General features: G+C 37.1%; 1 long non-coding RNA gene across 1 annotated transcript in view; it reads left to right on the forward strand.

Annotated features, from left to right (window-relative positions):
* The window catches only part of LOC130541446 (uncharacterized), a 78,019-nt gene extending 55,266 nt beyond the window's left edge, over window positions 1-22,753 (forward strand). The window contains exons 2-3 of the long non-coding RNA XR_008955502.2: window positions 20,785-20,995; window positions 21,628-22,753. This is a non-coding gene — a long non-coding RNA (uncharacterized LOC130541446). The remainder of the gene's footprint in view (window positions 1-20,784; window positions 20,996-21,627) is intronic.
* Window positions 22,754-26,744: the final 3,991 nt, after the last annotated feature.

Genomic DNA, 26,744 nt, shown 5'->3' on the forward strand with positions numbered 1-26,744 from the left:
AGCTTGTCGTCAAAGATTTTATGAAGAAAGAATGACTCATCAACTCCTAAAATCATCAACTTTTAAAGTTTCTTTCAAAATCGTGGGTTACAAAGATAGAAATTCTCTGAGAACTGCAAATAGATTCAGAAAAGAATGTAAGTTAAAACAAGTGTTTGTATGAATTAATCAAATGAGCATCTGTTCCCTTTCAATAATTTTATTGTTATTGAGAAACATGGAACTGTAACCTAAAAGCCTTAGAGCTAGAATTGTTCTTCAAATGTTATCTCTTCTGCCCTGTCCTCCTTTAGCCCTTCTCTTTCTCTACTTTCAGAAAGGCAGAGAATAATCTCATTTTAAAGTCAAGCAAATGGGAGCAAAAAAGATCCAATACTTTGATATTTACTGTCTCAAAATTACTAGTGAACTCACTGAATTCAGATCAGCTATTTTAAAAGTACGGTATCCTCAATGATAAAATGCACTTTGCCCATAGTTTATTCTTCCATAGTTGGAATGAGTCTTAAATTCAATGTGAATGTTTAATGTTTGCTTATTTATTGTGCCTAAAGTTGTTATTTATAGTGCATATGACAGTCAATGGCATCTTAAAATAAGAAAGTATGTTAACTTTTGATTTCATTAAACAAAAAATAATAAACAATCATCTAGAATTTTTACTACTATCATAATCAGGGAATCTATGAAAAGTGTTATCCTGATCAGAAAATGCCTTCTTTTGGAGATACTCATGTTATGGTGTTCTCAGCCTTACCTATTCAGGATGAAGGAGGCACTAAGATGATTTTAATATAAAACTTTAGCATAGAAAATGTAATTATGTTAAATAGTTTTTATTAATCATAAATTTAGCCTACTATTTACAATATAGCTTTCAAGAATTTGTGGACTTAATATCTAAATGGTTTATGAATTGTAAGACCTTAAGTTTTCACTCTGCTTCAATTTCTTTGGTTATTTATTCTGTTCTGTTGTTTGCCATGATACACTTCATTATTTCCTTATGTCTCTTGGGGTGACTTTGGACAGTATAATAAATATACCTGTAACATATGTAAATAAAGAATAGTGAGCACCAGTATTTGTTCCTGCTCCCAAGTGGCTCCTGAGGGAGGATGAGCTAAATAGGTGTGCAGCGGACCACTCTCTCCATGGACCTCCAGAATCCTGGCTGCAGGAGACCTGCCAGCAACCCCCATGGACATTTAAGCTGGCAGAGAGAATGGCTTGGAGAGTTAGCAGGGACAGGATTACAGTCTGCAAGGAACCCACAGGGTTTGGCATGGGAATGGCTGCAGTGGAGCATGGCCAGAGATGCCCACGCCTCAAGGCTTGCCATGTTCCTCTAGGAGGCTTTGGTCTTTGTTGACTGCTGTACCTGGACAGAGCGGGGATATTTTGCCTGTGGGACAGGGCCAATCTGATCTGACGACTCTCCTGTCTGCCACCAGCCTCTCCCGGAGTTCCTGCCTGGCTGAACTTGTTTGCAGTGCAGCTTCAGATTCCCAAACAGGGTGCTTCTTGGTGGCCACTGACATAGTGAGATGACCCTGCCTAATCATCAGAGAGCTTTTGAAGATGTGCCTCTGCCAGCATGCACCTGCCTGCAGCTGCACTCTACTGATTTGCCATAACACACTTGTCTGTAGCCTCCCATGACTGCTTTGCTGGCATGCACCCTGGTGCCACTGCCCTAAGTGCTTTGTCTGACACTCCCCATCGGAGTGCTATTGCCAGTAGACAGGGAGTACCTCAGTCCCTCCAGCAGAGCAGTTGCTTAACTTTGAGGAGTCTGAGAAAAAAAGCTGTGGGCCTGATCCCAGGCCCCCAGGTATACAGCATGCAGCTCAGAAGTGCTGAGCTGAGGCTTGGCCCCCTGAAATCATTCAGAAATGAAGCCAGTTGACTAAACCCAGCTTAAAACCACAGTCAAACCCTCAAGGGCATCAGAGAATATAAAAGCAAAAAGCCCTATTGAAAAGAAAGCAATGCAAAGATTAAAGGAATATCAGCCCACAGAGATGAGAAAGAATCAACATAAAAGCTCTGGTAACTGTAAAAGCCAGAATGTCTTCTTACCTCCACATGACTGCACTAGCTCCCTAGCAATGGTTCTTAACCTGATTTAAATGGCTGAATAGACTGACATAGAATTCAGAATCTGGATGGCATTGAAGCTTGTTGAGATTCAGGAGAAAGTTGAAACCCAATCCAAGGAATCTAAGGAATCCAGTAAAACTATTCAAGAACTGAAAGACAAAATAGCCATCTTAAGAAAGAACCAAACTAATTGAATAGAGCTGAAAAACTCACACAAGAATTTTGTAATACAATTGGAAGTATTAATAGTAGAATACAGCAAGCTGAGGAAAGAATCTCAGAGCTTGAAGATTGGGTCCTCCAATCAACTCAGTCATATAAAAATAAAGAAAAAATAATTTAAAAAATGAACAAAACCTCAGAGAAATATGGGATTATATAAAGAGACCAAACCTATGATTCATTGGTATCCCTGAAAGAGAGGGATACAGAGGAAGCAACTTGGAAAGCATGTTTGAGGACATTTTCCATGAAAATTTTCCCAGCCTTGCTGGAGAGAATGATATTAAAATTCAAGAAAAAGATCCAAAGAAACACAATCAGAAATGACAAAGGGGACAATCCTACTGATCCTACAGAAATAAAAAAAAAACCCTCAGAGATATGAACATCTCTGTGCACACAAACTAGAAAACCTAGAAGAAATGGATGAATTACTGGACACATACAACCTCCCAAGATTGAACCAGGAAGAAATTGAAACCCTGAACAGATCAATAGAGTTCAGAAATTAAATCAGTAATAAAAAACCTATCAACCAAAAAGAGTCCCTAACCAGATAGCTTCATAGATGAATTCTGTTAGATGTATAAAGAGCTGATACCAATCCCACTGAAACTATTTCAAAAATTGGAGTAGGATACACTCCTCCCTAACTCATTCTATGAAGCCAGCATCATTCTGATACCAAAACCTGGTAGAGACACAACAAAAAAAGAAAACTTCAGGCCAATATCCCTGATGAATGCAGATGCAAAAATTCTCAACAAAATACTAGCAAACCACATCCAGCAGCATATCAAAAAGCTAATCCACCATGATCAAGTAGACTTTATTCCTGGGATGCAAGGTTGGGTCAACATATGTAAATCAATAAATGTGATATATCACATAAACAGCTAAAAACAAAAACCACATGATCATCTCAATAGAATGTTGAATTTCAATAAAATTCAACATCCCTTTATGTTAAAAACCCTCAACAAACTAGGCATTGAAGATACATATCTCAAAATAATAAGAGCCATCTATGACAAACCTACAAGCAATATCATACTGATAGGGCAAAAGCTGGAAGCATTCCCTTTGAGAACATGAAGAAGACAAAGATGCCCACTCTCATCACTCTTGCTTGACATAGTTCTGGAAATCCTAACCAGAGTGATCAGGCAAGAGATGAATAAAAGGCATCCAAATAGGAAGAGAAGTCAAACTGTCTTTGCAGATGATATGATTTTATAAGTAGGAAACTTGATAGTTTCTGCCCAAAAGCTTCTATATCTGATAAACAACTTTGGCAATGTTTCAGAATACAAAATCAATGTACAAAAATCAGTAGCATTTCTATACATCAACAATGTCCAAGCTGAGAACCAAATCAAGAATGCAATCCCATTCACAATGGCCACAAAAGTAATAAAATACCTTGGAATACAGTTAACAAGGGAAATGAAAGATCTCCATAATGAGAATTTTAAAACTGCTGAAAGAAGTCAGAGATGACACAAACAAATGGAAAAACATTCTATGCTCACAGATAGGAAGAGTCACTATTGTTAAAATGGGCATACTGCCCAAAGCAATCTACACATTTAATGCTATTCTTATCAAACTACCAAAAACATTTGCCTCGAATTAGAAAAAACTATTCAAAAATTCATATGGAATCAAAATAAAGCCTGAATAACCAAAGCAACCCTAAGTGAAAAGAATAAAGCTGGAGGCATCACATTGCCTGACTTCAAACTAAACTACAAGACTATGGTAACAAAAACAGCATGGTACTGGTACAAAAACAGACACACAGACAAGTGGAACAGCTTAGAGAACCCAGAAATAAAGCTGCACATCTATAATACAGCCATCTGATCTTTGACAAAGGTTACAATAACAAGAAATGGGGAAAGGACTCCTTATTTAATAATGGGTGTTGGGATAACTGGCTAGCCATGTCAGGAGATTGAAACTAGACCCTGTCCTTTTACTATGTACAGAAATCACTCAAGATGGATTAAAGATTTAAATGTAAAACCTAAAGCCACAAACCCTGGAAGAAAATGTAGGAAATACTATTCTGGACATAGGCCCTGGCAGAGATTTCATGATGAAAACTACAAAAACTATTGTAACAAAAACAAAAATTGACAATGGGACCTAACTAAACTAAAGAGTTTCTGTACAGCAAAAGACACTATCAACAGACTAAACAGACAGCCTACAGAATAGGACAAAATATTTGCAAACTTTGCATCTGACAATGATGCAAAGTGCTTGGATTACAGGCGTGAGCCACTGTGCCCAGACATCTTGCCCCAATTTGTAATGGGCTAATTAATTAAAATATATCTTCCAAGCAAATCATCTTGAAATAAGAATCATAGTATTAGTTTGTCCTTGTGACTCATCTTTCAAGCAGAATTTTTATAAGTAAAATTCCAGAAAAGTAGGGGCTGCATATAAATAACTTCTTCCTGTATCCTGTAACCTAAGCCAATATTGCTTTCTAGAAATCTTTCACAAGGAACTGATACAAGTGTGGACAAAGCTTTATGTATAGAGGTGATGACTGGAATGTTATTTCTAAAAATGATAAACTGAAAATCTAAATACCAAACTATAAGACAAATTTTTATTAAAATAATAAAGGATCATAGGGATCATTAAGCTAGTAAATTTCTGCAAATAATTACTGATGGTATGCATCAAGTGCTTATAAATGGTACAGGTAGAGAAATAGGCATCAAATAATACATAGAATAGAATCTTGAATGTGAATTAGAAATTTGATAAAATTAGGAGTAATTATAACAAAATTGGATGACAGATTTATAGACTTTTAAATAGATTTTTCTTTAAAATCAGCATTATTGGAATATAAATTACATACAATAAAATGCACATATATTAGGTGAACAATTAATAAGTATTGGCAAACATATAAACTCATATAACAATCACTTGAATTGATAAAGAATATTTTCATCACCCCCAAAAGTTCCCTTATGCCCATTTGCTGTCAGCATCCCTTCCTTTACTCAGTAAAGTATCTACTGACCTTCTTTCTGTCACTATGTATGTCTTGCCTATTCTAGATGTCATATAATGCAATGTGTAACAGTATAATGGAATGCAAATACAGTATAACAGTATGTACTGTTTTGTTTTTAACTTTCTTCAGTCAACATAATATTGTTGAACCTTAACCTTGCTGTTGCATATGTCAGCAGTTCATTTCTTTCTTTCTTTTTTTTTTTTTTTTCCTTTGGCTAAGTAGCATTCGTAGTTTGTTTAGCCTTTTATCTGTTAATGGAACTTTAGGTTTTTTCCAGGTTGGAACCATCATGAATAAAGCCGTTATGAGCATTGGTATACAGATTTTTTTTGTGAATATATGTTTTCCGTTTTCATGGGTAAATACCAAGAAATGAAATCACTGGGCCAAACGGTAAGCATACTTTAATTTGACACAAATTGCTAAACTCTTTTCCAAAATGGTGTATCTTTTACACTTCCATCATCAATGTATAAAAATTTCCCTTACTTTTTATTCATAACAACAATGAATACTGACAGTTTAAATACCTTTAGCCATTCTAAATGCCTGTCTAGTAATATCTCATTGTGGGCTTGATTTTTGTATTTCCTTGATTACAGATTATATGGACCATCTTTCCCCCTATTTATTTACTATTTATACATTTTCTTTTGCAAGAAATTGGTCAAATCTTTTGCCCATTTTCAAAAAATTGGGTTGCTTCTTTTCTTATTATAGAGTAGCAAAAATTTTATATGTATATATTTTGGATACAAGCCTTTTATCAAATATATGTATTACAGATATCCCCCCACATCCCTGTCTATGGCTTGCATTTTAATTTCCTAATTTTCTCTTTTGGAGAGTTAAAAAATTTTTTTTGATAAAGTCAAATGTATTGTTTTTTCCCTGTTATGTTTTAAAAAGTTTGTCTTCTTGGTCAATCTAGCCAGATGTCTATATTTTATTGATCTTTTAAAAGTAAGTATCTTTTAGATATTTGGTTTTTCTCTGATTTTTTTCTTCTCTATTCCATTGAGTTTTGCTCTTGCCTTTATTATTTTCTTTTTTCTATTTTATGCTTAATAGTGTAATTGATTTCTAGCTTCTTAGAATGAAAACTCAGATCACTGATATTACATATTCTTTTTTAATACAAGCATTAAAACTATAAATTTATCTTCAGGCAATCACTTAGCTGTATCCCATAAATTTTGATATGTTGTGTTTTCGTTTTCATACAATTTGAAATATTATCTTATTTGCCTTCAGATTTTTTTCTTTCATTCATGGGTTATTGAGAAGTATATTGTTTAATTTCTAAGAATATGGAGATTTTTCATATATCTTTGTGTTATTAGTTTCTTATTTAAATTTGTTGAGGTCAGAGGGCATACTACATATGATTTGAATCCATTCAACTTATTTAGACTTGTTTTATGTCTCAGTATATGGTCTATCTTGGTAAATGTCCAATTTGCATGTGAAAAAAGTCTATCCTGCCATTGTTGGTATATGTCAATTAGGTGTCACATTGGTTGATAGTGTTCAAGTTTTCTAGACTGATTTTCTGTCAACCTGTTTTATTACTAGGAGAGATGTGTTATTACATCCAACTATAATTGTGGGCTTTTCCATTTCTCCTGTCATTTTTATTAGTTTTTATTTTATGTATTTTTGAAGCTGTATTATAAAGTGCATACACATTTAGGATTGTTACATCTTTTCGATGAATTGGCTCTTTTGTCATTATGAAATGGCCTTGTTATTCCTGATAGTATTTCTTGTTCTCAACTACATTTTGCCTGATATTAATATAGCCATATAAGCTTTCTCTTTAGTGTTTCTGTGGTATCTTTTTCTATTCTTTCAATCTTAACCTCTGTATATTCTTATATTTAAAGTGTTTTTTTTTTTAGACAACATAGAGTTGTGTTTTGCTTTTTTATCCAATGTGACAATCTCTGCCTTTTAATTGAGATGTTTAGGTCATCTAAACAGTGTAATTATCAATTGATAATTGATAATTATTGAGTGTAATTATCAATACAGTTAAGTTTAATCCTTTCATCATATTTGTTTACTATCCTAAATATTTCTTCATTTTTCCTGTTTATATATTTTTACCATTTTCATGGCTTTTTTGGTCTTAATTGAGTATATTTAAATATTCTATTTCCTTTTTTTTGCTTATTATCAATGTGGTCTTTTTTTGTAGTGATTACTCAAGTTTTATAATAAGCATCTTTAACTTCTTTAAGTCTGCCTTCAAATAATATACTACTTCATGTATAATGTAAGACTCTTACTACCATACAACTTTATTTGCATAAAATTATGTCATAATTGTGCTAATATTGTCATAGATTATATTTTTACACACATTAGCCTTCAATACATTGTTGTTACTGTTCTAAACAGATTTTAAAAAGTAAAGTAAGTTACAGTTAAATAAAGATTTCTCATATTTATCCACATATACCATTTTCAGGGCTTTTCATTTTTGTTATAAATCCAAGTTTCCATCTGATATTCCTTTGGTCCTAAAGAACTTCCAAAGACATTTCTTTTAATTAATGTTTTCTAGTGACAAATTCTCTCAGCTTTTGTTTGTATTTAAATGCTTTTAGGTCATGTCCATGTTTGAAGGATATTTTTTCTGTATATTAGCTTCTAGGTTGACACTTTTTATATCCAGCACTTTAAAGGCGCTGTTTCATTGTATTCTTGCTTTTTTATTTCTGAGAAGCCATTAATCATTCCTACATTTGTTTCTCTGAATTTAATGGGTCTCTTTATTTCTGGCTGCTTTTAATATTTTCTTTTTATTACAGATTTTCAGTAATTTGATAATGATAGGACTTCCTGTGGTTCTGTTTGTTTTTATTTTGCTTCTTGAATGCATGGGCATTTTCGATATATGGGTTATAGTTTTCATCAAATTGGGAAACTTCTGATTTTACGTATTCAAATAGTTTTTCTCCTGGGAATCCATTTACATGTATGTTAAACTATGTGATATTGTTCCACAGTCACTGAGTCTCATCTTTTTCTTTAGCTTTTTTTCTCTGTGTGCTATAGTTTGGATAGTTTCTCTTGCTATGTCTTCAAATTCATTGATCTTTTCTTCTGTAATGTCTAATTGGCTGCTATTCCAGTCTAGTGAAGTTCTGGACATGAACTTCAGTTTTAGAAGTTCAGTTTCACTCTTCTTTAGTTTAGATTTCTCTTGTTCTTATGTTCATGCTTTACTAACTTCATGATCCTATTTATTATAGCTGCTTGAATATCCTTGTATACTAATTCTACCATCTCTATCATTGCTGCATCTGTTTCTATCAATTCATTGTTATTTTGGTTATGGTCATAATTCCTGGCCTATTGCATATTTAGTATTTTTTGATTGGTTGCTGACCAATGTGAATATTACATTGAAGAGTCTGTGTATTTTGTTTACTTCCTTTTGAAGAGTGTTAACTCTTGTTTTGAGTGCCAGCTAGATAAATTGAGGTTTCATTTAATTTTTTCAGGCTTATTTTTAAACTTTCTCAGTGCAGGTCTAGAGTTGCCTGTCTTCTGGAGCTAGTTTAGTCCTACAACTAAGGTGCAATATTTCTTGAGTCTCTGTTGTATGGTACAGATGTTCTAAAAAGTCTCTTCCCTCTGGATGACTGGAATTTCAAATGTGGTCTCAAAAGTGTTTTCACGGAGACAGCTGGGGAATTGTAGAGCTCACTTCACTTTCCTACTCTCTTGTAGAGAATATAGTCATGTATCTGAAAAGAATTGTTTCTTATATTTTGTCGAGTTTCTAGTTGTTTATAAGAAGACAAATCAGGTAAATGTTATTCTGTCACTGCCAGGAAAGTAAATTTGGTCATAATATTATTAAAAAGATACTTTTTTATAGACTTTTAATTTTCAACAATTAACATGTATTATTCAACAAATATACACAATATTATTGTGTGAATTTCCTTATTTTTTCTGTAACAATTGAGGCTTTGAAGAATACAAATTTATTACCTTAGAATTCTGTAGGTCAGAAGTCCAGCAAAGTCCTACTGGACTAAAATTAAGGTGTTGAATGGGCTGCATATCTTTTAGGGGTTCTAGGGGAGAATCTGTTTATTTGCTTTTACAGGTTGCCTGCATTCCTTGGCTCATAGCCACTTTTTAAATCTTCAAATTAAGAGGCATAGCATCTTCAAATCTCTAACTCTGACTTTCTTGTCGTCTTTCACTTAAAAGAACCTGTGATTATAGTAAGCTCAACTGGATAATCCAGTGTCATCTTCCATCGCAAGATCCTTAAATTTATCATCTTTGCAGACCCTTTTACAATGTAAAGTAGCATATTCAAGGTCCCAGGGGCTAGGAAATAGACATCTTTGGGGAACCATTATTCTGCTGACCACAATTATTAAAGTTTTTGTTGTGAATTATTGGGAGAATACATCATCATTCTTAGAATGTACTATAAGAAGAGATAATCTATTGATATACACCCCACATGATCTGAAAGACACTACAACACTTAGGCTTTGATAACACCTAAGCAAATTTAACTATTCACTTTTCTAAGGCCGTGTAAACTTGATATGCCTGCTTATGTCACAGTGGATAATGCCTAGTCCACAAGGTAGATAGCATATTTGCAGACTGTTGGAATTTGCTAAATATAGCCCTAACTTTTGTTTCCAGGTCTCTGAATTTCTCTAACCTACCCTTGATTTATTGAGACATCTCTAAGTATATCTGACAGTAGTAATTTTTAGAGCTATTACTACTCCCCAAGTACTGTGCTGAAAATTTTATTCTTAAAAGTTATAATAGCAAAATATTCTTCTTGTGACATTCTATATCTGTAGGTAGGACCATGTTTTTCTGAACTGAGGCTTAAAACCGTAGTCTCTTTTGTCTGATTTTTATCCTGATTTTTACTTTATCCACTGAATCAATTGTCAGATTTTGTAGACTTTTTCCCTAAGAAATCTCCCTAAAAATTTCTCATACGCTTGTTTCATTTTAATTCCCACAGCCATAACTGTATTTCAGGCTCTTGTTCCTGTATTTGAATGATCACAAATGTCTCCTAATGAGCCTCCTTGCTTTTATTCTTTTTCCAAACCACCATTGCTAGATGAGTCTTCCAAAAGATGCATTCTTACTAAAATATTTTTTAGACTTTCCTCAATTTCTATTGGATGAAAATTTAACTTTTCATTATGATATAAAAAAAACCACACTTTCATTTTAACAATTTAATTCCTCCATGTCTTATCACAAACTCAACTTCCTTTTATTTTGCTCCCTTTAACCATTCTAGTTTTCATCAACATTAATAAATTTTTATGGTGGTCTTTTGTGGAAATCTTTTAGCAATTTATTAAACTATGATTTATCTTTATCAAATGATTTATCTTTCTGTAATTATATACCTTCTATGTTTTATACTCCAACTAAATTTTTGAAGGGCAGAATTCATGTTTTGTAGGTCTTTGAATCCTTTACAATATCTGGAACTAGTATTTAATACACGTCTACTTGTGGGTAAAGGAGAATGGGATTCAAGTCTACATTTTTTTCCAGGGTTTCTTCTGGTGGAGACAGGGGTGGTCATATGAAATAATCAATGTTTCCTAATAAGTAAGTTTCAATAATACCTAGTGTGCATATTGTTTTTAATTTTTAAAAAAACTAGCATTTTGTTTTTGTATCTTCATAACCATTCTTTAGGGTTAGGATAGATATCCCCATTTTAGCAACTATGTGATCTCCATAAAGCAGTTCAATTCATGATGAACAGAGCCAGGTCTCCTTACTCCCACTTCTATGTTCTTCTATTCTACTCTCTGATCTCTCAGAATTTCTTATTTTATTTAAATATTTTAAGTCTCCATGCAACAACCTTAGTAACCACACAGACTATGTTGATCATTTTTCTCTAAAACTTACCTCATTCTTTTGGTTCTCTTTTGGCAGAATAATCTTCCTGTAGCTTATGAATCAAATCTACTTTGTTTTTACAGTAGAATCTAAAAGACTCCTTACTATTTTTACTACACAGCCTTGTATTCTCCATTCCTCTGTTTCAGTTTACTTTTTTTTTTTTGTATAATACAAACCAAGAAATGCAAAGTATATTTGGATTGTCTTAAAATTCTCCCAGATACCTCCGTAGTTGACTCATTGTTAAACCCCATGGTAACTCCAGTTTGTTTGGCTAAACTCAGGACTGGGATTTGGGGAATTATAATTATTATGGCTCATCTTAGGATCCCAGGCCAAGTATTTCACTTTTCTTTGCTTTAGTTGCTTAATCAGCAAAAGGTAAAATCTATTGTGTGTAACCAGAAGGTCGAATACAAAGGATAGAAAAAGTTGCATGCAGTTTGTGAGCATAGGATACATATAAAAGCTAAGTATAGTCATCTCAACTGCCACAGGGGAATAGCGTTTTAGATCTTTCTCCCAGGAGCTCCAGCAGTAAATACATATCGCAGCCCCATTTTCCACACCAACTCACATAATACATTTTTAAATAATAAAACTGAGAGATTTCAGGATCTCACATATTGAGATATTTCAAGATGTCAATAATATTAGTGATGATGATGATGGTGATGATGAAAATGGTAGTTACAAATTGTTGGGCCTTGTGTACCATGTTTTGGGATTTATTGTCAAAAGTGTCTTTATACAAATCGGTGAGGTATATATTCTTATATCCCTTCTACAAAAAAACAAAAACAACTGAGGCTCAGTCAGCATAAGTAGTTTCTTTGAAGTCACAGAACTAGTGAGAGGCAGAGCCAATCTTCATCTCTATGACCCCAAGTTTGAGCTCATAACCAGCATGCTGTACCACTTCTACTACCAAGGCACTAGGTACACAGCAGTGAGCTGTGAAGAGGGAACTACTCTTGTTCTTGTGACAGTCTGACTCATTTTATAGTGACTAATTTAACTCGTTAAGGTAATGATATGTTAAGAGAATATGCGTTAGAAAATAACGGTAAGTTTTAGCTTACTTATATTTTGGTTTAAGTATATGATCCTATACTCTCTTTGCTGGTCTTCCTTCCTTCCTTTTTCCTTCTTTCATTCCTTCCTTCTTTCTCCTTACCTTTCCCTTCTTCCCTCCTCACTTTTTTCTGCCAATTTAATGGCTTTGGACTTCATCTGTAATACAAGAAGTATTTATTAAATTATGGTTTACTTCCAACACCTTTTCACCAAGTCTCCATTATATTGTAGCAATGTTTTGGAAATGTTCAGGACAAACTCATGACTTTCTTGACGTGGCATCTGATTTGAGATAATCTCAAGTATTAGGCAATTGGTTACTAATATTAGAACTTTTATCTAAGCAGGTGTTCCCCAAGTTCATTGGTATTGAAGCAGAGTTTAAGACATTTTAGCAACACAACAGGGAATCTGCTTTGCTCTTACAACAGAACCTAACCTTCATCTCTTGGCTGTAGGGAAGAGACTTGGCACACACAACTGCACACAGGATAGGCAGTCACCCAGATGGCTCAGAGATATTTATATATTCATTACATATTAATTGGCCTCCTCTCTTGTTGAGGTATCAAGACTTTTGGCTCTTTTTAGATCCTACCAACCTATTCATTCATTCCATAACTAAGCAGAAGGCATGGGAGTGAACAAACATATAAAACTCCCTAATTTCATGGGGCTTATACAATATGTGTATGTTATCCATATTTGACAATCTTCTTTTTTTTTCTTCTTTTTAATCTTATTTTTATTGCCCTTTTCCTTTCCCCAAATTTTTTCTTTTTTTTTTAATTATACTTTAAGTTTTAGGGTACATGTGCACAATGTGCAGGTTTGTTACATATGTATACATGTGCCATGTTGGTGTGCTGCACCCATTAACTCGTCATTTAACATTAGGTATATCTCCTAATGCTATCCCTCCCCACTCCCCCCACTCCAAAACAGGCCCCGGTGTGTGATGTTCCCCTTCCTGTGTCCATGTGTTCTCATTGTTCAATTCCCACCTATGAGTGAGAACATGCGGTGTTTGGTTTTTTGTCCTTGCGATAGTTTGCTGAGAATGATAGTTTCCAGCTTCATCCATGTCCCTACAAAGGACAGGAACTTATCATTTTTTATGGTTGCATAGTATTCCATGGTGTATATGTGCCACATTTTCTTAATCCAGTATATCATTGTTGGACATTTGGGTTGGTTCCAAGTCTGCTATTGTGAATAGTGCCACAATAAACATACATGTGCATGTGTCTTTATAGCAGCATGATTTATAATTCTTTGGGTATATACCAAGTAATGGGATGGCTGGGTCAAATGGTATTTCTAGTTCTAGATCTCTAAGGAATCGCCACACTGACTTCTACAATGGTTGAACTAGTTTACAGTCCCACCAACAGTGTAAAAGTGTTCCTATTTCTCCATATCCTCTCCAGCACCTGTTGTTCCCTGACTTTTTAATGATCGCCATTCTAACTGGTGTGAGATGGTATCTCATTGTGGCTTTGATTTGCATTTCTCTGATGGCCAGTGATGATGAGCATTTTTTCATGTGTCTTTTGGCTGCATAAATATCTTCTTTTGAGAAGTGTCTGTTCCTATGCTTCACCCACTTTTTGATGGGGTTGTTTGTTTTTTTTCTTGTAAATTTGTTTGAGTTCCTTGTAGATTCTGGATATTAGCCCTTTGTCAGATGAGTTGATTGCAAAAATTTTCTCCCATTCTGTAGGTTGCCTGTTCACTCTGATGGTAGTTTCTTTTGCTGTGCAGAAGCTCTTTAGTTTAACTAGATCCCATTTGTCAATTTTGGCTGTTGTTGCCATTGCTTTTGGTGTTTTAGACATGAAGTCCTTGCCTATGCCTATGTCCTGAATGGTATTGCCTAGGTTTTCTTCTAGGGTTTTTATGGTTTTAGGTCTAACATTTAAGTCTTTAATCCATCTTGAATTAATTTTGTATAAGGTGTAAGGAAGGGATCCAGTTTCAACTTCCTACATATAGCTAGCTAGTTTTCCCAGCACCATTTATTAAATAGGGAATCATTTCCCCATTTCCTGTTTTTGTCAGGTTTGTCAAAGATCAGATGGTTGTAGATATGTGGCATTATTTCTGAGGGCTCTGTTCTGTTCCATCAGTCTATATCTCTGTTTTGGTACCAGAACCATGCTGTTTTGGTTACTGTAGCCTTGTAGTATAGTTTGAAGTCAGGTAGCGTGATGCCTCCAGCTTTGTTCTTTTGGCTTAGGATTGACTTGGCAATGCAGGCTCTTTTTTGGTTCCATATGAACTTTAAAGTAGTTTTTTCCAATTCTGTGAAGAAAGTCATTGGTAGCTTGATGGGGATGGCATTGAATCTATAAATTACCTTGGGCAGTATGGCCATTTTCACGATATTGATTCTTCCTACCCATGAGCATGGAATGTTCTTCCATTTGTTTGTAACCTCTTTTATTTCCTTGAGCAGTGGTTTGTAGTTCTCCTTGAAGAGGTCCTTCACATCCCTTGTAAGTCAGATTCAAAGGTATTTTATTCTCTTTGAAGCAATTGTGAATGGGAGTTCACTCATGATTTGGCTTTCTGTTTGTCTGTTATTGGTGTATAAGAATGTTTGTGATTTTTGCACATTGATTTTGTATCCTGAGACTTTGCTGAAGTTGCTTATCAGCTTAAGGAGATTTTGGGCTGAGACAATGGGGTTTTCTAGATATACAATCATGTCATCTGCAAACAGGGACAATTTGACTTCCTCTTTTCCTACTTGAATACCCTTTATTTCCTTCTCCTGCCTGACTGCCCTGGCCAGAACTTCCAACACTATGTTGAATAGGAGTGGTGAGAGAGGGCATCCCTGTCTTGTGCCAGTTTTCAAAGGGAATGCTTCCAGTTTTTGCCCATTCGGTATCATATTAGCTGTGGGTTTGTCATAGATAGCTCTTATTATTTTGAGATACGTCCCATCAATACCTAATTTATTGAGAGTCTTTAGCATGAAGCGTTGTTGAATTTTGTCAAAGGCCTTTTCTGCATCTATTGAGATAATCATGTGGTTTTTGTCTTTGGTTCTGTTTATATGCTGGATTACGTTTATTGCTTTGCATATGTTGAACCAGCCTTGCATCCCAGGGATGAAGTCCACTTGATCGTGGTGGATAAGCTTTTTGATGTGCTGCTGGATTTGGTTTGCCAGTATTTTATTGAAGATTTTTGCATCGATGTTCATCAGGGATATTGGTCTAAAATTCTCTTTTTTTGTTGTGTCTCTGCCAGGCTTTGGTATCAGGATGATGCTGGCCTCATAAAATGAGTTAGGGAGGAGTCCCTCTTTTTCTGTTGATTGGAATAGTTTCAGAAGGAATGGTACCAGCTCCTCCTTGTACCTCTGGTAGAATTCGGCTGTCAATCCATCTGGTTCTGGACTTTTTTTTGGTTGGTAAGCTATTACTTATTGCCTCAATTTCAGAGCCTGTTATTGTTCTATTCAGAGATTCAACTTCTTCCTGGTTTAGTCTTGGGAGGATGTATGTGTCGAGGAATTTATCCATTTCTTCTAGATTTTCTAGTTTATTTGTGTAGAGGTGTTTATAGTATTCTCTGATGGTAGTTTGTATTTCTGTGGGATCGGTGGTGATATCCCCTTTTTCATTTTTTATTGTGTCTATTTGATTCTTCTCTCTCTCTTTTCTTCTTTATTAGTCTTGCTAGTGGTCTATCAATTTTGTTGATCTTTTCAAAATACCAGCTCCTGGATTCATTGATTTTTTGAAGGGTTTTTCGTGTCTCTATTTCCTTCAGTTCTGCTCTGATCTTAGTTATTTCTTGCCTTCTGCTAGCTTTTGAATGTGTTTGCTCTTGCTTCTCTAGTTCTTTTAATCGTGATGTTAGGGTGTCAATTTTAGAACTTTCCTGTTTTCTTTTGTGGGCATTTAGTGCTATAAATTTCCCTCTACAAACTGCTTTGAATGTGTCCCAGAGATTATGGTATGTTGTGTCTTTGTTCTCATTGGTTTCAAAGAACATCTTTATTTCTGCTTTCATTTTGTTATGTACCCAGTAGTCATTCAGGAGCAGGTTGTTCAGTTTCCATGTAGTTGAGCCGTTTTGAGTGAGTTTCTTAATCCTCCATTCTAGTTTGATTGCACTGTGGTCTGAGAGACAGTTGGTTATCATTTCTGTTCTTTTACATTTGCTGAGGAGTGCTTTATTTCCAACTGTGTGGTCAATTTTGGAATAAGTGCAATGTGGTGCTGAGAAGAATGTATATTCTGTTGATATGGGGTGGAGAGTTCTGTAGATGTCTATTAGGTCTGCTTGGTGCGAGCTGAGTTCAATTCCTGGATATCCTTGTTAACTTTATGTCTTGTTGACCTGTCTAATGTTGGCTGTGGGGTGTTAAAGTCTCCCATTATTTTTGTGTGGGAGTCTAAGTCTCTTTGTAGGTCTCTAAGGACTTGCTTTATGAATCTGGGTGCTCCTGTATTGGGTGCATATATATTTAGGATGGTTAGCTCTTCTTGTTGAATTGATCCCTTTACCATTATGTAATGGCCTTCTTTGTCTCTTTTGATCTTTGTTGGTTTAAAGTCTGTTTTATCAGAGTCTAGGATTGAAACCCCTGCCTTTTTTTGTTTTCCATTTGCTTGGTTGATCTTCCTCTATCCCTTTATTTTGAGCCTATGTGTGTCTCTGCATGTGAGATGGGTTTCCTGAATACAGCACACTGATGGGTCTTGACTCTATCCAACTTGCCAGTCTGTGTCTTTTAATTGGAGCATTTAGCCCATTTACATTTAAGGTTAATATTGCTATGTGTGAATTTGATCATGTCATTATGATGTTAGCTGGTTATTTTGCTCATTAGTTGATGCAGTTTCTTCCTAGCCTCGATGGTCTTTACAATTTGGCATGTTTTTGCAGTGACTGGTACTGGTTGTTCCTTTCCATGTTTAGTGCTTCCTTCAGGAGCTCTTTTAGGGCAGGCCTGGTGGTGACAAAAATCTCTCAGCATTTGCTTGTCTGTAAAGGATTTTATTTCTCCTTCACTTATGAAGCTTAGTTTGGCTGGATATGAAATTCTGAGTTGAAAATTCTTTTCTTTAAGAATGTTGAATATTGGCCCCCACTCTCTTCTGGCTTGTAGAGTTTCTGCTGAGAGATCAGCTGTTAGTCTGATTGGCTTCCCTTTGTGGGTAACCTGACCTTTCTCTCTGGCTGCCCTTAACATTTTTTCCTTCATTTCAACTTTGGTGAATCTGACAATTATGTGTCTTGGAGTTGCTCTTCTCGAGGAGTATCTTTGTGGCATTCTCTGTATTTCCTGAATTTGAATGTTGGCCTGCCTTGCTAGATTGGGGAAGTTCTCCTGGATAATATTCTGCAGAGTGTTTTCCAACTTGGTTCCATTCTCCCCGTCACTTTCAGGTACACCAATCAGACATAGATTTGGTCTTTTCACATAGTCCCATATTTCTTGGAGGCTTTGTTCATTTCTTTTTATTCTTTTTTCTCTAAACTTCTCTTCTCACTTCATTTCATTCATTTGATCTTCCATCACTGATACCGTTTCTTCCAGTTGATTGAATTGGCTACTGAGGCTTGTGCATTCATCATGTAGATCTCGTGCTGTGGTTTTCAGCTCCATCAGGTCCTTTAAGGACTTCTCTGCATTGGTTATTCTAGTTAGCCGTTCGTCTAATCTTTTTTCAACGTTTTTAACTTCTTTGCCATGGGTTCGAACTTCCTCCTTTAGCTCAGAGAAGTTTGATCGTCTGAAGCCTTCTTCTTGCAACTTGTCAAAGTCATTCTCCGTCCAGCTTTGTTCCATTGCTGGTGAGGAGCTGCATTCCTTTGGAGGAGGAGAGGCACTCTGATTTTTAGAATTTTCAGTTTTTCTGCTCTGTTTTTTCCCCATCTTTGCGGTTTTATCTACCTTTGGTCTTTGATGATGGTGACGTACAGATGGGGTTTTGGCATGGATGTCCTTTCTGTTTGTTAGTTTTCCTTCTAACAGTCAGGACCCTCAGCTGCAGGTCTGTTGGAGTTTGCCGGAGGTCCACTCCAGACCCTGTTTGCCTGGGTATCAGCAGCAGTGGCTGCAGAACAGCGAATATTGGTGAACAGCAAATGTTGCTGCCTGATTGTTCCTCTAGAACTTTTGTCTCAGAGGAGTACCTGGCCATGTGAGGTGTCAATCTGCCCCTACTAGGGGATGCCTCCCAGTTAGGCTACTCAGTGGTCAGGGACCCACTTGAGGAGGCAGTCTATCCATTCTCAGATGTCAAGCTGCATGCTGGGAGAAACACTCCTCTCTTCAAAGCTGTCAGACAGGGACATTTAAGTCTGCAGAGGTTTCTGCTGCCTTTTGTTTGACTATGCCCTGCCCCCAGAGGTGGAATCTGCAGAGGCAGGCAAGCCTACTTGAGATGTGGTGGGTTCCACCCAGTTCGAGCTTCCTTGCCGCTTTGTTTACCTGCTCAAGCCTCAGCAATGGTGGGCGACCCTCCCCCAGCCTCACTGCCGCCTTGCAGTTTGAGCTCAGACTGCTGTGCTAGCAATGAGCGATGCTCCGTGAGTGTAGGACCCTCTCAACCAGGCGTGGGATCTAATCTCCTGGTGTGCCGTTTCTAAGACTGTTGGAAAAGTGCAGTATTAGGGTGGGAGTGACCTGATTTTCCAGGTGCCGTCTGTCACCCCTTTCTTTGGCTAGGAAAGGGAATTCCCTGACCCCTTGTGCTTCCTGGGTGAGGCGATGCCTCACCTTGCTTCGGCTCACACTCAGTGTGCTGCACCCACTGTCCTGCACCCACTGTCCAACAATCCCCCATGAGATGAACCCTGTACCTCAGTTGGAAATGCAGAAATCATTCGTCTTCTGTGTCGCTCACGGTGGGAGCTGTATACTGGAGCTGTTCCTAATCGGCCATGTTGGCTAGACCCTGACAATCTTTACATATGCTAATGTAGGCACAGGACTCATGGGATTTGGTGACAAAACTCACATTGATATTTTAGGTTAATTGACATACAAATATTTTTAGTTTGTTACTCTTTGGATAACTTTGTATTTCTCCTTAGATAACTTTGGTTTACCTATGTTTCTCACTTTTACTGTTGTTTTCTTCAAAAACCCAGCACCCCTCCCCAGTTCATTCTTCCCACTCTCATGCTTTAATATTCTTGAGAACCCTCTCAGGTTTCATTTTATAGATGAGGAAATTAAGACTTAAAGAAATTAAATAACTTCCTCAAGTCTACACAGCTGGTAAGTAGTAGATCTGGGATTTTGATTCAGATATATCTGACTCCAAAAATTGCACTGTCAACCACAATTTTATTCTTGCATTATTTTAAAAGTTTCCTCTATGCATATACCATTAAGTACTTAATTACATGGTATTATGACTTCTCTGAGCTAGTCTGTGACTCCTGGCACAGTTCATACTCTGGTCTATAAGCATGGGAATGATGAAGCATATATCATCCTTAATGCTCCTTTCAGTTTATGATGGTTCTGATCCATTGCAAAATTTACAGTTTCTAATACCATTAAGTTTCTAGAGAAAAATAAGCCATTTTTACTGGAGAATCTTTTGGTCTTCTGCTTAACCGTTTCTACTTTGTAGCATACTCAAGCCATCCTGCAGAAACTTTGTTCTGTAAATAACCCTGAAAACTTTGAATGACTGTATATAATTATCACTTGCTAAAGTGAATTTGAAAAATTCTGAAGAATTCCTTTTTCTTGGTGGGGTGGGGAGGGCATATGTGAGCTATCCAAACTGCCAGTGTCCCTGGTCACATCATATATACCTTCTCGCCAGGAACAGATGAATACAAATATTACCATTTCTAATAGCTGTTCTGAACTTACACATATGCTTAATACTGCCTGAGTTGAGGGTAGTGGGATTTGAAAGTGACCTTACATAAACAGACTGAGTTATTTTCAGAGAAATACATGGGGTCAAAGCACACAGGAAGAGTGCATGGTTAGGAAGCATGAGACCCAAGCCTGATTACAGAATCACAAGAAAGAAGAGTGAAGAACAATGTGGTACAATAGAAAGAGCACAACATGAGATTTAGGCCACCTGTTTTACCTTGACAAAGTTAATTAATGTTTCTGTGCCTAGGTTTCCTAATTTATAAAATTTGGTAAATTATACTGTACAGTGACTACATAAGAATTGCCAAGGAGATTCTTGAAAACACAGATTCCCAGTTTCTACTTAAAGATTCTCATTTAGAATATCTGAGGTTGGACTAGGAATCTCTGTATTTTAACCAGTTGCCCAGGTGACTCTATTGCATACTATATTGGAAAAGAGATTGTATGCTAACCACTCATTGATTCTAAAATTCTATGCTTCTATGGACTTTTGATTTTACCCTTATTTTTTTCCTTTTAGGATCCCCATCACAAGGAGGGGAGGGCTACCATCCCAGCTGCAAACTCTCATTCAAGGTTTATGCTGCAGCCAGCAGTGTCCTTGGAGTCTAGTTCAAAGCTGAAGAGAGTGAACCATGGAACTGGGAGCCATTGGCGGAGAGGCTGGCCTGAAGGAAGGGAAGTGTTTCAGCCAGAATGCACTGACGCACAACCAGGAAACCACAAGACTGGTGAGAACCTTTCCAAAACTGAGCTTTATGATCAAAAGAGGTACAGGAAACAGCTCTGCCAAGAGTCCTTTCTGCTCCTGGCTGGAACCCTGAGCTTCTGAGGCTCTCTGAGTCAACTCCCTGAACAGATGCTGTCACCCAAGGAACCATCACTAAAGCATTTTTTTGCTTTGCTCTGAGGTGGCCTCACTGGTGGGTGCAAGTGAGTTACTGTCTCTTTTTCTCTTTCTTGTTTCTTTCTTTTGACAGAAGTTGCCATATGATTACTCAATTCTGAATTTTCAGGGGCCATAGGTTACTGGATTTATGCCCTTTGCCAACTGACTATTGTTTGGTGCTGGGCCTGTATACAAACACGACATCCCCAAACTCTTATCAATACCTAGATCACCTGACGTGAATCTATCAATACCCTGGACTTAACAGGGTGCTGAAGGAAAGAGAACCGGCAATTCCTTCATTTCTTACATCCCAGCCAGTAGTCCTTCTCCCAGGCTAGTCTTCCTTTTGTTTCCCCTAAGAATGACTCAACTAGGAATTGCATTCAGATCCCTGTCACAGATATAAATCTTGTCTGGATACAAGGTCAAAATAATTGTGTTCCTGTGGATTCTTTTTCTTTTTTCAACCAGAGTAACTACCAGTTGCCATGAAATAAATCACATCATCATATGGCAGATCCAGCTAATAGCTGAGACTGGCAGGATAACTGAACCGTGTCCTCAGAGCTAAATGATGGAGAAATTGGACTGGCCATGGAGCACTTCAAATTGATTGCTTAGTAATGGGATATTTTTCCTGGAAAGACAACAGAATACTTCTGAATTGTTGGTTCTGTCATGGGTACAGGCTCCCATGTACAGGAAAATAAAGAAAGTGTGATGAATTTTTCATCTGGCCTTCTGCCTACTTTCTTGCTTTCTGCATGTCTCCATTTTTAGTCTGTAAGCCCTGCCTAGATGACCAATCACTATTGCCCATGTGGCATAAAACCTACAATTTAACTATACTTCTTACGAAACTCTCAGCAAGTATGAGGTAGCCAACAGCTTTTTCAAGATAATGACTGAGTCTTAGCTTAGGTTTCAGTCATTTTAGGAAACATAAAAAATTCAATGGTGGGAGATCATACACCCTCTTCAAAGATGTCAGAGATCAAGTTTTGGGAGAGTCCACACACAAACTCAGCAGTGATGGTAAAATGTATTTTTGAAATATTTCTCCTCTGTGACTGTTATGTGAAGTAAAGCAAACACATTGTGCTGCAGTGTTCTTTGGGACATGCCTTTTTTGGGAAGTGCTAACTTTATACTCTGCTGACACCAAACATTTGAATATAAAACCTTATTTTTTTCTCTCACTCTGCTCCACTTTTGGCTCAGCTTATTCTACCAAAACACACTTCAAAAGACTTCTTTATAGAAAGAATGTTTCAAAAATATAATATTTCCATCTGTTATTTCAATAATACATGCTCTGGGACTCTCTTTATGAACCATTTTCCTTTCTTTGCTCCCATTTAGATGTATAAATATTTGATTCTAAAGCTCTAAGGAATAGTCAGCCAATCGGGTCACTGAATTGTGAACATTCCTAACCCTATAATTTTGTCTGTAGCAGGCACCTCCTGCTGTGGAACTAACTGCTAAGGGATTATAGCAATGTAATCCTCAGACTGTTCCATCTCAAGGTTACTCTGAAGTGGAGGGAAGGAAGCCGTTTTAATTTTGATAAAATAAACTTTATTTTGTAACTTTATTATTTGTTTTTCTTTTTCCTTTCAACACTTCATAATAGATGTGTCTGGTAATTTGAAGTTAGCCTCTCTGGTTGAGGTGCCCTAAACCACCTCGTATTCTTGTAGCTTTCTTAAGAGGCCACACAGCATTTGTTTCTGTCATTACAAAGTGTAGAACTTGAGTTTTTCTACCTCTCATGAGCTGAACCAAGCCACATATGGACTCTTATTAACATGGTCAATTAGGTGCATTCCTAATGGGTGGCAACAGAAGATGCATGGAAAGTGTCATGCCACCCATGTGTGTTTGAAATGTTGGACCATGTGCAAAACTTTAAGTTACTTTTCTGCTTGCTAGGCTTTGCCCACCAGACCTTTATTACAGCAATTATTGAAGCAATTGCATTTAAGGTTACAACATGAATTTCATGGGAACTCCCTGTTCGATATAAATGGAAACATGTTCCTTGGAATAAAATATCTTTATGAGTGAAGTTTAATATATTTTGAATCAGGCCCAAAGAGATCTTTTGCTGTGAGTGAAGAATAAAGTAAAAATTCCATTAATAAAATTTTATGGCTGGATAGGTGGAGAAAAATCTTTTCCACATAAAAATATTTTCATGTTTTTCTCAAATTAAAAAAATGTAAAGTTATTGATAGTCACTTAAAACTACACCTAATTATTAGAATATAGATAGCCAAATATTTCTGGAGACAATAGGGCAAAAAAGTTTTAGAGTTTTAAAATGTCTGTAACTTTGACCAAGAAATTATGCTTTTAGAAGTCTACTCAGGAAATACAACTTGAAATGCTGGATACATTTTAAAAATCATTTTGATGACATTGGAGAGGTATAAGCCAGTCAAAAATTGAGAGTTCAAGATTGTCAAGATGATAAAAGAACCAGGAGAGGAGCCTGAAAATTGGTGCTACCTTTCCTATCCAGGTCAACAAAATTGAGAAACTGAGGGCTGCTGTTGGCAGTTCCATGGGACCGAGGGGAAAAAAATTAGATATTAGAATTGCTGAATGTGTCAGGGACCTGGTAAACAACCAGGTTTTCAGTTGGGATCCCTAAAGGGATACAAATTGGAATTAGTAATGAACAGAATAAGTCCTTCCAGTGACTGAAACAAACTGTCATGTCAGTTTAATCCCTTGTTATATTAAAGCAATCTTCCTAGGCTAATAATACACTGAAAGCAAAATAAATACTCTATGGAGGGAGATAACATCATCAAAAGCATGAAGGTATTGCTAAAATATTTCATATACAATGTTAGCATTTAATAAAATATTACCACACCTTCTAGGAGGCAATGGCAAATGATAAAAACTGAAGAGAAAAAAAAACAGGAAAAAATAAAATAAAACAGACTTATAGGAGAGACATTTATTAGAGTTATCAGACATGGACCTTTAAATAACTTTGATAAATATTCTAACTAAAAGGACAACGTGAAGAGAATTGTATAGAACTGGAATCTAGAAAAACAATGAAATTGGAATTCTAGAGTAGAAATGCAATAACTGAATTTAAAAGTCAATTTAAAAATCAGTGTGTGGGTTTAAGAGCCAATTAGACACAGCCAAAAATAGAATTAGTAAATTAGAAGATAAGTCAGTGAAAATATTCAGAAAAAAGTATAGAGAAACAAAGTAAAGGAAAGCACAGAGGATAAGAGACATATAGGAAATAATGAAAATATCTATCAAATGTGTAATCACAATCTTAGAAGAAGAAAAAGAGAGAGAATGGGGAAGAAGCAATATTGGAAGAGACAATGGCTGATAATTTTCCAAAACTGTTGAAAAACATCAACACATAGATTCAAGAAGAGTTATGAATTCCACATAGAAAACTATGAAGTAAACCACACCATAATAAAGGAACATCATAATAAAGCTCCTAAAAAACAAAGAGAGAGGGTGGCTGGCAAGATGGCTGAATAGGCACAACTCTGGTCTGCAGCTCCCAGCGAGATCAATGCAGAAGGCGGGTGATTTCTGCATTTCCAACTGAGGCACCCAGCTTATCTCATTGGGACTGATTAGACAGTGGGTGCAGCCCATGGAGGGTGAGATGAAGCAGGGTGGGGTGTCACCTCACCCGGGAAGTGCAAGGGGTTGGAGAACTCCCTCCCCTAGCCAAGGGAGCCATGAGGGACCGTGTCATGAGGAATGATGCACTCTGGCCCAGATACTGTGCTTTTCCCATGCTCTTTGTTACCAGCAGACCAGGATATTCCCTTGGGTGCCTATGCCACCAGGGCTCTGGGTTTCAAGCACAAAATTGTGCAGCCGTTTGGGCAAACACCGAGCTAGCTGCAGGAGTTTTTTTTTTTTTTTTTTATGCCCCAGTGGTGCCTGGAATAGCAGCTAGACAGAACTGTTCACTCTCCTGGAAAGGGGGCTGAAGCCAGGGAGATGGGTGGTCTAGCTCAGTGGATCCCACCCCCATGGAGCCCAGCAAGCTAAGATCCACTGGCTTGAAATTCTTGCTGCCAGCACAGCAGTCTGAAGTAGACCTGGGATGCTCAAGCTTGGTGGGGGGCAGGGTGTCGAACATTACTGAGGCTTGAGTAGGCGGTTTACCCCTCACAGTGTAAACAAAGCTGCCTGGAAGTTAGAACTGCAAACAACTTGAAATGCTGAATAAATTTCAGCAGCGCGTCAAAGCTGCTGTAGCCAGACTGCCTCTCTAGATTCCTCCTCTCTGGGCAGAGCACCTCTGAAAGAAAGGCAGTAGCCCCACTCAGGGGTTTATAGTTAAACTCCCATCTCCCTGGGACAGAGCACCTGGGGGAAGGGGTGGCTATGGGCACAGTTTCAGCAGACTTAAACATTCCTGCCTGCAAGCTCTAGAGAGAGAAGCGGATCTCTTAGCACAGTGCTCAAGCTCTGCTAAGAGATAGACTGCCTCCTTAAGTGGGTCCCTGATCCCCATGCCTCCTGACTGGGAGACACCTACCAGCAGGGGTCAGCGGACACCTTATACAGGAGAGCTCTGGCTGGCATCTGGCAGGTACCCCTCTAGGATGAAGTTTCCAGAGGAAGGAACAGACAGCAGTCTTTGCTGTTCTGCAGCCTCCGCTGGTGATACCCAGGCAAACAGGGTATGGAGTGGACCTCCAGCAAACTCCAGCAGACCTGCAGCAGAGAGTCCTGACTGTTAGAAGGAAAACTAACAAACAGAAAGGAATAGCATGAACATCAACAGAAAGGATGTCCAAACAAAAATCCCATCCGAAGGTCACCAACATCAAAGACCAAAGCTAGATAAATCCACAAAGATGAAGAAAAACCAGCGTAAAAAGGTTGAAAATTCCAAAAACCAGAATGCCTCTTCTCCTCCAAAGGATCACAACTCCTCCCCAGCAAGAGAGCAAAGCTGGATGGAGAATGAGTTTGATGAACTGACAGAAGTAGGCTTCAGAAGGTGGGTAATAAGAAGTTCCTCCAAGCTAAAGAAGCATGTTCTAACCAAATGCAAGGAAGCTAAGAACCTTGAAAAAAGGTTAGAGGAATTTTTAACCAGAATAACCAGTTTAGAGAAGAACATAAATGACCTGATGGAGCTGAAAACCTCAGCATGAGAACTTTGTGAAGCATACACAAGTATCAATAGCCAAATTGATCATGCAAAAGAAAGAATATCAGAGATTGAAGATCAACTTAATGAAATAAAGCATGAAGACAAGATTAGAGAAAAAAGAATGAAAAGGAATGAACAAAGCCTCCAAGAAATATGGGATTATGTAAAAAGACCAAATCTACGTATTATTGTTGTACCTGAAAGTGACTGGGAGAATGGAACCAAGTTGGAAAACACTCTTCAGGATATTATTCAGGAGAACTTCTTCAACCTAGCAAGACAGGCCAACATCCAAATTCAGGAAATACAAAAAACACCACTAAGGTTGAAATGAAGGAAAAAAATCAGTGAGTTTCTTAATCCTGAGTTCTGATTTGATTGCATTATGGTCTAACAGCAGATCTCTCAGCAG

Source organism: Pan paniscus, chromosome 1, assembly GCF_029289425.2.
Source record: "Pan paniscus chromosome 1, NHGRI_mPanPan1-v2.0_pri, whole genome shotgun sequence".
In the NCBI taxonomy this organism is placed as follows: domain Eukaryota; kingdom Metazoa; phylum Chordata; class Mammalia; order Primates; family Hominidae; genus Pan; species Pan paniscus.